Consider the following 12,205-nt stretch of genomic DNA (forward strand, 5'->3'; position numbering starts at 1 on the left):
CCTTTTGACCTTTGACCTTGAGCACGTGCACCCAAAAGTTGATAGGCACAACTTCACCCCCTAATACACATACATGCCAAGTTTCATTAGGATACCTCAACAGCTTTTGATAGTTACCTTGTCCACAAAATTCATTACGGACGGACGGAAAGACGGACGGACGGACGGACGGACGGACGGAAGGACGGACGGACGGAAGGACGGACGGACGGACAACCCGAAAACATAATGCCTCCGGCACCACTTCGTGGCGGAGGCACAAAAACTGCTAGTCAGAGTGTGATTCTTTAAAACTTTGCGTAATTTGAGGCGAAGTTTTAGCGAGTGTAAACCCAAACTGCAGAAATATCGTGATTTTTCATCCTATGACTTTTGGTATTTCAGGAATGCACCGGGAGTTTACACGCGCTCCTGATCCCTCTTTGGAACATGTAGAGTACGTAGGCCGCTGGCCAGCGTACACGTTACAGCTGTACAGGTACACTGCCGATCCTCGGCATGGCGGTCTCCCGATCTCTTTGCCCAATAGCAAAGTTTACTGTCACTGTGCAGGACAGAAGTACAATCTATAATCAACAAGACAACATCAAGCCATTACCCATAAGCTTTTGTGTTTTTTTTCCATAACGGTAACAAGAATTAAAGTGATTGAAACTAGCAGTAGCAAACCTGAAGTTCTCCAGTCATATATCATCATCCCAAGGCGACATAACAATACTCTCCCAGAAATGTGTTGATCTTGAGAGTGCCCATACTGATATCGGTATACATTGACTTTGTGTATCTATAGAGGAGTACAAGTGTCAGTAAAATGTTGGTGAGTTCTTGCTGTTGCCTGATGAAATACCTAAAAAGCTGAGCCTGCCTCTCAATTTTCGTCACATCTGGAAAATTTCATGATCCTCCTGAATGCTGCTTTCCTCAACTTCCCTATACTTAGCTGAAGTTTTACACAACTACTAAATATGTGATCTACTGTAAAAGTGGAAATTTTCGCGGTGTTGAAATTTTCGCGCATTTCGCGCAACCAGAAACTAGCGCGAAAATAAAAGCACGCGAATATTTTTGTTTGCCATATGTTCCTGTGCCTAAAAACACGCGAAACTCTTCTTACCCAGCCGAGCGCGAAAAATCAGTCGCGCGAAAATATCTACTTTTACAGTAATATGGCAAGCTATTAGTTTTACTGTAGGTTTACACTCTCGAGAAACACAAATTTATGTGTGCATGGGACTGATAAAAAGCCCTGGCTCAACATTCCAACCAGCTGCAAGCAAAACAGACTGCACTGCAGTGAATACGAAAAGTGCGCACTTCCACTCGTCTACCGTCAACCCGGAAGTGGAAGACAGAGGTAAATACACATGTGCACTACCGACAAAATTGTGATGTTTCGTGAAGCTCAAACTTTGCATGTTTTTGCGCAAGTGTAAATGGTGGAATCAAAATATCATGATTTTAAAAATCGCGAAGTTAGTAGGTGTAAATGTGGCTATTGTGAGAATTGCAAAGGACACAGCTGATTAGGGGCCCCATTTCAAACTGAGGTTTGCACTCAGAATTACAATAATGGCCGTTTTCATCGGAACAGTAATAAAACTCACAGGGAACTGGTTCTTGTCCAGCTGCCACCACAGCAGCAGCTGCACGCAACAAACACTGGAAAATTACAGGAAAGCTACAGGAGAGTAACAAGGAAGTTATCCCTTTGATTACTGACACATTGATTTATAAACATTAACTTTCCCCTCCTGTGGCTAACGGTATAACTTTTTATAAAATGGCTAGAGCATTCTTTTTATCTGTCTACGGACTGATTGATCTTGGGCGCTGTTTTTTATGTTTATATCTTTTTTCAACCGTAACTGGGGGGGGGGGGGGGGGGGGGGGGGGGCTTCAGTTTGCTTAACAATAGTTAATTTAGGCAATGACATAGCAATGCACCTAACTCACTGTACATAACCCAATTGAGTCATCTTTTCTCCATATGTTGGAAGCCCGCCTGGTATGTCTGTGACTGACATTTAAGCTACAGTGTTTTAAAACCAAATTAGTCTATTTCATCACCATCCCCCCCCCCCCCTCCTTTCCTTCCTCTGCATCACAATTCTTTCTGGGTACCATTTGTTCATATTTCAAGCTCTTTTCATCAATTAAAGTTGCAATAAAATTGCAGCTTCTATGACAGCAACTACGCAACAACCAATCAATGTGAGTATTGGAGTCATGACTATAGTAAAAGAAGCTACAGCAAACTTCAGCCGTTGTAAACCTCTTTGTGAAATGGACACCTGATCTTCAAAGTGCTGGTACAATTATATACTCACATGATCTGGAACAGTCAGTATTACATATGTCTATCTCCCTCTCTCTTTGTCTCCAGAGAATAACATATCTATAGCTCTTTGACTCCTAATATTTTCTAATCGCACATATTTCCCAAGCTTGCTGTCCTAATATCAGCAAAACACAAAAAGAATAATCTTTTCTTTCAATGGTTCTCCCTATACATATGTATACATATATTTCTTTCAAATACAATATGTGTACACGTTTCTTTTTTTTTTTAACCAGGCGACACATTTGTCAAGAATTTACCCACCTCGCTGTCCCATCAATAACGCGAGGTACAAGTTTAAAGTTATCAAATGCTTCTGAGGCATAGACCATCAGTGTAGAGTAGCTTTCTACAAAATGAATCACTCTTGAATAATTTCAGCTTGCCTGGCTATATTCAGTCCATCGGTCAGGATTCAGGGTATTCCATACCAAGGGGGGGGGGGGGGGGGGGGGGGGGGGGAGAATAGCGTGTGATTAATTCCGTCTCTGCAAGCATGGTTATGGTGATCCCATGCAAAACAGGAAGAACACCCAGTCAAACATAAACAGTTGGGTGTTGGGAGAGGGGAGGGGTTTTATTTCATAGAAAATTTCCTGTCATGTATCTAATGAAAACACGTGTATGAGCCAATGTGATAGATGAATCGAACATTTCCATCATTGCTCTACAGCAATTCTCCTCAATGCGCCTCACATCACAGAATTTCTGATGTAATTAAGCGCTACTTTAATACTGATACTGTATGCGCTGTTATTTTCGCGTACAGATATTTACCCTAATAGTGCATGATGACATTTTCGCGTGGTCTTAAATTCGCGGCCCTAGCTGTGACGCGAAAATTAAACCCTGGCGAAAATAACAGCTTATACAGTACTACTGGCAATATGTAAGAAGAATCCTGACATACCATTTAGAGGAGCATGATACACTAGGGTCAAGCTCCAGAGCAGGCAGAAGCCTTTCTGCATTGGCTAAATTCTACAAAGCACAGAAAACTGCATCATTCTGCTAACAGACTACACAAATTTATTCAAGCTAAAGGAAAATTATCCCCCCCCCCCTCCTTCACTTCATAAACCTCTACATGGGCGCAGGGGCCTGAAAACAATTAGATTCCACAGGCTCTCCCCATGCATTTCATGAACTGGACAGGAAATTGACAGAAAGACAAGAGACTACAAGCCTGGGAATATGCATCCTACATTATTCACACAAAAGTCATCTTTCAACGTGTTTGCCCGGACGCCATCATTCTACAAGACAAGACATTCTATACTTGCTGTGTGTGTCTTACCTACATAGGATTATTTTCTTCCGGACCCCCGACTGAATTGGATGGTCATGACATGTTAGTTCATCTTGCCATACTGAACATTTGTAATTTCTTCCAAGGTGGTTGAAAATTGGCTGTTGTGTCTGCCAGAGTCATGTTGGGAAAAAACAAATTATTCTGGATTTCAAGGGTAAGAGAAATTTTAGACATCTAGACATCAGTTTGTTTTTTCAGGATGCAAATTGAAACAAAATAAGAAAATATGTTGAACACTTGTGAAATTATGCAGTAATATGCTCACAGAAAACTCGGCACATTTAGTGTCATACCATCCTCATCATTCATCTTTACATTGTGCCCTAACAGCTACATGTAATCAAGATAAGTACTTAACATGAATTTGAGTCAATTGCATCAAGATATTTCTCTTCTACTTGCACTATATAATATAGTATATTCTCCATAAGCTGTTAGCTGAAGTATACTACTTTATAGTTAAATCCTTTCACTACACCACTCTAAAAGTCTGTCCTCAGACATCAATGTTTTTCTCTTCTTTTTTTTTGAGTACAATCTGCCTGTGTGTGCCAGATAATGTCTGAGCAACATGATGCAAAGATAAAAGGCAATGTAGATATATATGGACATGCTCTTAAGTACAATCAAAAGCTCAAGACAGAAAAAAATTGATATAAGCATGATAATGATAACAATAATAATATCTTAATAATAATAACATGAAGAAGAGTCGTAAAATAACTATTTCAAAGTGGCATGACAACTCATGTGGTACGGACACGGCTTACCCATGTATGTCACATAAATTTGTTCGTGATATAATTGTACGCATTAATGTCACAGCCGTGACTTTTCCCATTAAACCCTGTTGCAGGAACACTATCTCAAAAGGCTCTTGGCATTGTACGTACACAAGTTTCTGATGAGAGTAAGAGTTGACCTGCCACTGCCAAAGATATCTACATTATACACCTTCCCAAAAGAGATTGTTTATTTGGAAAACTTGGAATACAAAGGCTGTTCTACAGACAAAGAAAACCTCTGAAGAGTTGGTTGGGGTTTTTTTCACAGCTGTATGACCTTCGAAGTTTATTTTGAAGTGTGCACAAACCAAGATTGATTACCAAAAATACCATTTGGAAATATTTTGCTTGAATTCTTTGTGAAACACACCTAAGATTTTATATGGCACATTTTCCTTTTCAACCTCTCTGCAACAGATCGGTTCAGTTTAGGTACTCTATTTACAGTAATTTCTAACTGGGGTTTAAAGTATGCCTAACAAAAGATTATATTTCTAGTTTCCTTGAGGGTATTTTTTTCCCTTAATAGCACAATTGTATCTTGCACAGCTTTATCATTCTAAAGATTAGACAAGTGTCAACCCACCTGGCGTCTGCTCAACTAGAAAGAATTTTCAACATGAAAAAATAGAAGACACCAGAGTATGTTCACAGGCAACACAGACTGAGAACATAGTCGCTGTAACTTCATGTTTCCTCTACTGCACAATATCGATAAGGGATGAATTATTGCACTTGGTAGCAGTGAATAATCAGCTGCTTTATTGTCATCCTTTGTAATGCAGTCAGACTGATCTTGACAAAACCATCAACATACAGATCAATACGGTGACAGAAGCAAGTAACATTTGTGCCCATAATATCTCCATACTTAATTTCAATCAATGGACTGGGGATTAAGCCTAGTGCCATCAGTTAGGAGTTAATTAGCTAAGTGGCACTCTCTCACACTCTCTTTCCCTCTCTACTAACAGGCTCAGCAGTAACATGAACGTTGTACTGTCGTGCATGCCACATTGTACTAGTATGTGAGTCGGGTTTCTGGGTAATGGTGATGGGCAGGAAAAGGGGAAGGCTTAATCCAGAGAGCCTACTCCCTTTTTCTACTCATGAATAATGCATGCCCAAGTGCAAAGCAAAAACAATCATATTTTTAACACACATTTGTGTTCATGAGCACACAACTGCATGCATAAGGTTTGACAATCTTTACTACAATAATTAATCTGAATAAAATGAATTCATAACATACATTAATTTATTCAAAACAAAACTATGAACAGATACAAGTTTTTTCCATATTTTTTATAAAAGGAAGTACAGAATATGGTTTATCCTTTAAATGTGATTATCATTAATAAAATTCTTTTATTCTTTTCCTCAACTACAACCATGTATGGTTGAATTAGTTCTTCATCACTAGTTACATTCACTAAAACCTATTACAGTATTTAGGAAGCAAAACTGTACTGCTTGCTTGTACAATAAAGTTACTTGATCTCAATGCAATGGCAAACCACAATTGTCATAAATCATGTGTCACTCCCCTACATTTTATACATGTGCCCTTTTATGTATGTTATATTGCAAAATGGCCAAATAAATAAGTAAAAAATATAGAATAATGATAATACAATAATAGTAATAGTAGTAGTAGTAGTAGTAGTAGTAGTAGTAGTAGTAGTAGTAATAATAATAATAATAATAATAATAATAATAATAATAATAATAATAATAATAATAATAAATAATGATAATAATAATAATAATAATAATAATAATAATAATAATAATAAATATGCAACCAGGATGATAAACTAGGAAAGAGTATTGTACACTACAACAAAGGTGTCAGATGGACAGGTGGGAGTATTGTGGTACAGAAATGAAGGCCCTGAACTCTAAAACAATGTGGAGATCCCAGAGTACAGGTTTATCCCAATGCTTTTAAGTGCCCTTGTTAAGAGAGTTTCACCTCTCAAGTCCCTCTTGATCTTGGTGCAATAACAGGTACCTAGCAATCCTCAGTTGAGGTAGTAATATTGGCAGGGAAGGCTGCGGTGTTACCACTACACATGCTACCCTGGGCAAATAAGACTGTATCATAAGGTCATGGTGGCTCCTGCAAAATAAAAGGCACGGTGCCAAAAAGAGCTGATATGACTTAAAGCACCAATCAATGAATATAAGTTTTACGCAAATTCCCAAATCTTTCTTCTAAAAATGACTTACTAGAGTATGGTGCAATTTCTCATTGAGGGTAGTACTTGAGATGAGACACATGGAAGATTAAACACAACATAAGAAGTCATATGAAGATGGTTTAAGTCCATATATTCCAGCTTAAGTATCCAATCATGGTTACCTAACTGTGTAGGACCACTGCATCCATTTTTTGCATGTCTACAGATACTAAGGTTTGTGGTGAAATGATACAATTTACTACAAAATGTTGACTTTGGAACACATGCAAATTGCACACACACACACACACACACACACACACACACACACACATGCAATAATTATACACAGTTGGGGCCAAAAGTTTACATAAACCTGGAAGGAAAACAATTTTCCTCAATTTCTAACATCTTCTCTCATTCCTGTCAGCTCATATTTTCATGAGAATAATTTTACAAGTTGTATTTCTGCATAATGTACATAGTACATAATCTATCAAAAACATTCAGAGGCATATATATGGTTCATGACATTTGAAGAAAATTAGGGGGGGTCAAAAGTTTACACACATGTACATCAACCATTATCATACATTGATGGGCAAGTTTCCTACCATCTACTCCCACACCTTTTCTTGCCACACTCTCAATCTGGGAACATTTTCCACATACCAATGGCCATAACAATTGAAAAGCACTAAAGATGTTATTCCATGAAACCTGTCTTGCTATTGTGAGTTTGTGTATCAGTCAAGGTAAGGTGCATTCGGCATTGTGATGCTTTTTCACCCGACGCTACTGTTAATAACATTACAAAAGACAAGTGCATTGTTACTTCAGTGCAGACCCTTGTCGGTGCACAGTAAAAGACAAATAAAGTGACTATAAAAATCCATGCAACAAATTTTGATAAAAATACGCTAGAATTTGTGATTGGTAGACCTTTTCACATATGAGTAGACCTTTTCACAAACGAAGTGTTTGTTGCCACATGCTAGTGGGCTTGTGGGTACTGGATGTAGCATGCTATTGGTGTTTCAGCAAACATTATTAGCATCTTCCTGACTTTGAAGTAATACAATTTCCCCTTTCTTTATAAGATTCCCAAAAGGTTTCTACTCATTCTCACATGGGACAATAATCCCAAGAAAATCATGCAATATAGAGCCTCTGACTGATGTTCTACAAAGTATATTCAGAAGATGTTTTGATTACTTTTACACATGTATGATAGACATTCTCCATGATTGCATTTGTTGTAACTTTTCTTTGTATGTGAAGTGTATTATACTTTTTTTTTCATAATCCTGCAGTCATTTTGGTGTTTTTTTAACAAAATGTGGGAACCAAAAATTAGTGCACATGGTGCACAAAATAGTCCTCAAAATCAGGGGTGATTTTCCTTCCATTCTACATGTGGGACACAAAAACCTTCACTCCAAAAGTGATCTTCAATGATTACTTAAAGTATGTATGGTATTGTTCCCTTTTCCTCATGATACTACTTTTAAGTGTCTGGTACTGATGTACTGCACTGCACTGGACAACATGCTAGGGAAGAATGCCTTGCAAATGTCTCATGATTTGAATGGATACAATGTACTGAGAGTAGATAGTTAAATGGAGGCAATACTGCAACTTTTTGATGTTTGAAGGTATGCAACAAATAAGTTAACAATTATGTTGTATGGGTATAACCCACAAAAACCTTCGTTTTGTTTCATCATGAAGTAATATAATACATTTTTGTTAATCACTCACCTGCTTCAAAGTATTTCCAAAGTTACATTCAAATATTACTCACTAAATTTGTTCAACCGAATTTGTGTTATTCATGTATGAAAAAGGAATGCAGAAATAAAATCCAACAAAATGTGAGTATTTAGACCTAAAATGGTATAGCAAACTAGCTGTACATGATGTCGAGGTTGAGGTGAGGGATGGGGGATATCTCACTCCAATTTCCCATGCATTCCCTCCCCCCCCCCCTTTCCCACACTGCTAATTTCTTTTTTCCATAGCAATAGATCACTTCAATAATAGATGAGGTCAGAGATGAGTTTACTCTCACAGGAAGAGTGATGTTGGCAAGTGGATAGGGAGTGTGATCTCTCTCCACCTGGCTCAACCCTTTTTCTCATGTGGATGAAGAGCAGCACAATATTTGAGGACAGTCTGTATCACACCATAATATTGCAGAATAAATCCACAGGAAGGATCACTGATGCAGCAGCCCAGAACTTGCTGAATACTTGTACAATGAGCTTGGAGGGCCTTCAGTTCTCAAATCAAAGATTGGGGGGGGGGGGGGGGGGAGAGATGAAGTTGTCACTTTCATCACACAGAAGAGTTTACTTCAATCATTGGTATTACCATTCCTGGAAAAGTATGATACAAGTTTCCCTTCTTTCCAAAATAGATCCCTTACCATCTTTAATACTGTGACACTCACCCCCCCCCCCATGTCCCTCTATTCATTAGGATACAAAAGAAAATGAAAGCAATTCTAAGATTTGCAGCCTACTCATTACAAATTATGTTTTTGCTGTTTTCAACTTAACATAAGATTATACCACTATCATCAAACAAAAGGAGTGAAGCTGTACAAAATATATGTGAAGGGCACAGCTGAATCATACTATGGTAATGGCATATATTCTAATCATGATCTGAAACAGAATGGTAAGCTTCATACAAATAAACCTTAAACTATGAATGTGATTCTTTAATGGATGATGATAAAAGACTAAAACTTTGACTATAAAGGAACTGACGACAGGATGACCAAAAATATAGCCTCAATCACTGAAAGGAGCCTGTAGTCATTCAGATCATTCATTGCTTTGAATTTGTTAAAATGACTTTGCACAAATACATATTATTTGCCTGCGGTACACCGTATAGCAGGCAAAAGTTGTCTGGAATCATTAATGAGAATTCTATTGTATACATTATGCGAATATGAGGCGATGTGGGAATTTGCATACAGTAATTATGCAGGAATGATGCGTCCTGAGTACAGTGGGTTTGGTAGTGTTATTCGAGGGCGTGGGGATTGTCAGTTATTCTAGCTTGCGCCTTGAACACGTACAGACTTAAATGTTGATGATTTTAATCACATGGGTTGGTTTCCGAATAGTGTCAAATGTCATACAATCATTTCAACGTTATCACAATATAACATTTTTATCTACAGAAGCTTTTCGGAGTTAGAGTATTGCGAGGTCAAAGGTTTTCCAGATAATTTTTCTTCTCGTTGAGTAATTTACCTCTGGTTTTTAATCCTGGGCCGAAGTACATGTTAGCCCGTCTGTGTAAACGCACGAAAGTAACTTGAATAAAATTCACGGCTGGCTCTTGTCTTTGGGCAAGCTGTCCCCAAAGTGAATATACTTTGTAATACCGTGTAATGCTTCGTGTGGTTGGCAATACAGGAAGAAATTAAGAGAGCAGACTTTTGTTTTACGCCATATAAGCATTCTATGGTAAAGCAACGGTTTATGCTACATACATTTTATTGGCATGTATTTTTAAAGGGGAAAAAAACCCAGATCAACAAAAGTACCCCTTAGCCTGCCATCCCCTTTACGCTGTAACCAGTCAACACAAACTATTCATGCCATTGCATAAGGGTGATAATGCATGATGTATACCTCTACGTTATTCCACACAGGATGTTAAAGATCCTGTTATATCATGAAATATGGAAGCAGGAAAACCTCAAATACAGAAAGTCTTTGGCAAGACATTAACCAAATGAAATGTTTAAAGCAAGCATGATATCAGGATACAAAAGCTTGGGAGAAAAAAAAAATCAGATTCTCATTATATGGTGCTTCAAGTTTCACATTACAACTAGCAGAACTATACTTTCATTCTAGCATCAAGAAGATGAGTATCAAAAGCAGTCTTCCAAAACTGAAAACATTTCAAAATGCCTTCCAAAACCGCAAACATTTCATAAATACTACAGTTTTACTAAGAAATGGAGAAAAAGAAGATACAGTGTGATACAGATGAACTAATAATTTCTCATCAATAAAATAACAAAACTTTGCCATCCTTCTTTTGGAGTTGACATGAGATCTATAGCAAAAAAATTACCCTTTAACTGCCATGAATACTGTATAGGCCTATGCCATATATTTCGCTAGTCTAAATTTTCGCGAATCGGAAACTCCTGACGATTTCGCGAATCGGAAACTCCTGACGATTTCGCGAGTGGTTAAATTCGCGATCAGGGAGTCCTGTACTGAACGGAGAAGTGTACACGCGTACGTCACATTCACATCGGGATCAGAGTCAATATTTTTGTGTGTCTTTAATTTCGCGAAAATTTTTTTATTCGTGAAATTAAAACCTCACGAAATATTTGCCGTGTACAGTATATAAGACGTAGGACTGTAGATATTGTAGAATCGTAGGTTGTGTATGGTTGCTTGTCATCCTACCACTCTTTATCTCATGCCTTCCTCTCATAGCGCAAAGCACAACAGAAACATTCCAGAGCACTAACTTCTACAAACCCTGATTACAAGATGTACTGAAGCAACCAACAAACCATAGCAGCAATTTTATTTTCTCATATAAATACATTTTTACACACACACACACACACACACACACACACACCACACAAAACACACACAAATAACTCATTTCAGTGTTAGTATAACTTGTTGTTTATATAAACCTTTTTGGTACAATTCACTGACTTCTTTCGGTAAGTCATCAATTTATACTTACTCTCAAACTGCCAGCACTCAGACATTGATGAATTTTAATAGTGATCAATACGAGATCATAGTAATCTATTCCTCAGGTGGGGGGGGGGGGGGGGGGGGGGGGGGGCTGTGGATAGAGACTGCAGACACATTGCTGATTGATCTCCTGTCTCTTGCCACTGTGAGGTCTTGTTGAGGGTCAACAGCCTGAGAGCAATATTGGCCAGATGGGAATGATGTATTTATGGTCCCTGGAGATGGCCTTAAAGGAGGACATCAACTCTCTGAGCTTCTGTGTCACCCTACATACAGCACCTCATGCAAGACATTGAACGATGACAGCTCTGTCCGTGGATATGGGTTTTTGGTTTTGTTTTTTTATTAAAAGGAATACTATCAAAACTTTTTAATCTTTTCATTTTTGTAACATTAATATGGATATTATACAAATAAGAAACGTCTTTAGAACCTAGGCAGTCAGTCCATGAAACATGTTCTCATTATTTTTTTCTCTTCAGGTTTTCAGGTATTCTATGTATTTGGATTATGTCACTATGTAGAGAATGATAAAGAAGAAAGGCAAACATGCTAACAAACACATCCTTTACAGTATACATATCAGTAACCCATCATGTTAAGCTGGTGAAATTTAAAATGCCTATCTTTATAATACCACAATATAGTCTTTCCAACCCTCTGAGTACAGATAATGCAACCTTGACTTCAATGAGCTTCATAAGAAACGATAGACTATTAGAGGACCTCTTCATATTAGCTGAATTTGGCCATTAATTGTATTCCCATAATTTTTCTCTGTGGTTATCACAAAGTCGAAAGATTTATCCTCACTATCCTAGATAATT

This window comes from Diadema antillarum, unplaced genomic scaffold (genome assembly GCF_040938485.1).
Source record: "Diadema antillarum isolate AM-2024a unplaced genomic scaffold, OU_Dant_1.0 scf00000077, whole genome shotgun sequence".
Taxonomy (NCBI): domain Eukaryota; kingdom Metazoa; phylum Echinodermata; class Echinoidea; order Diadematoida; family Diadematidae; genus Diadema; species Diadema antillarum.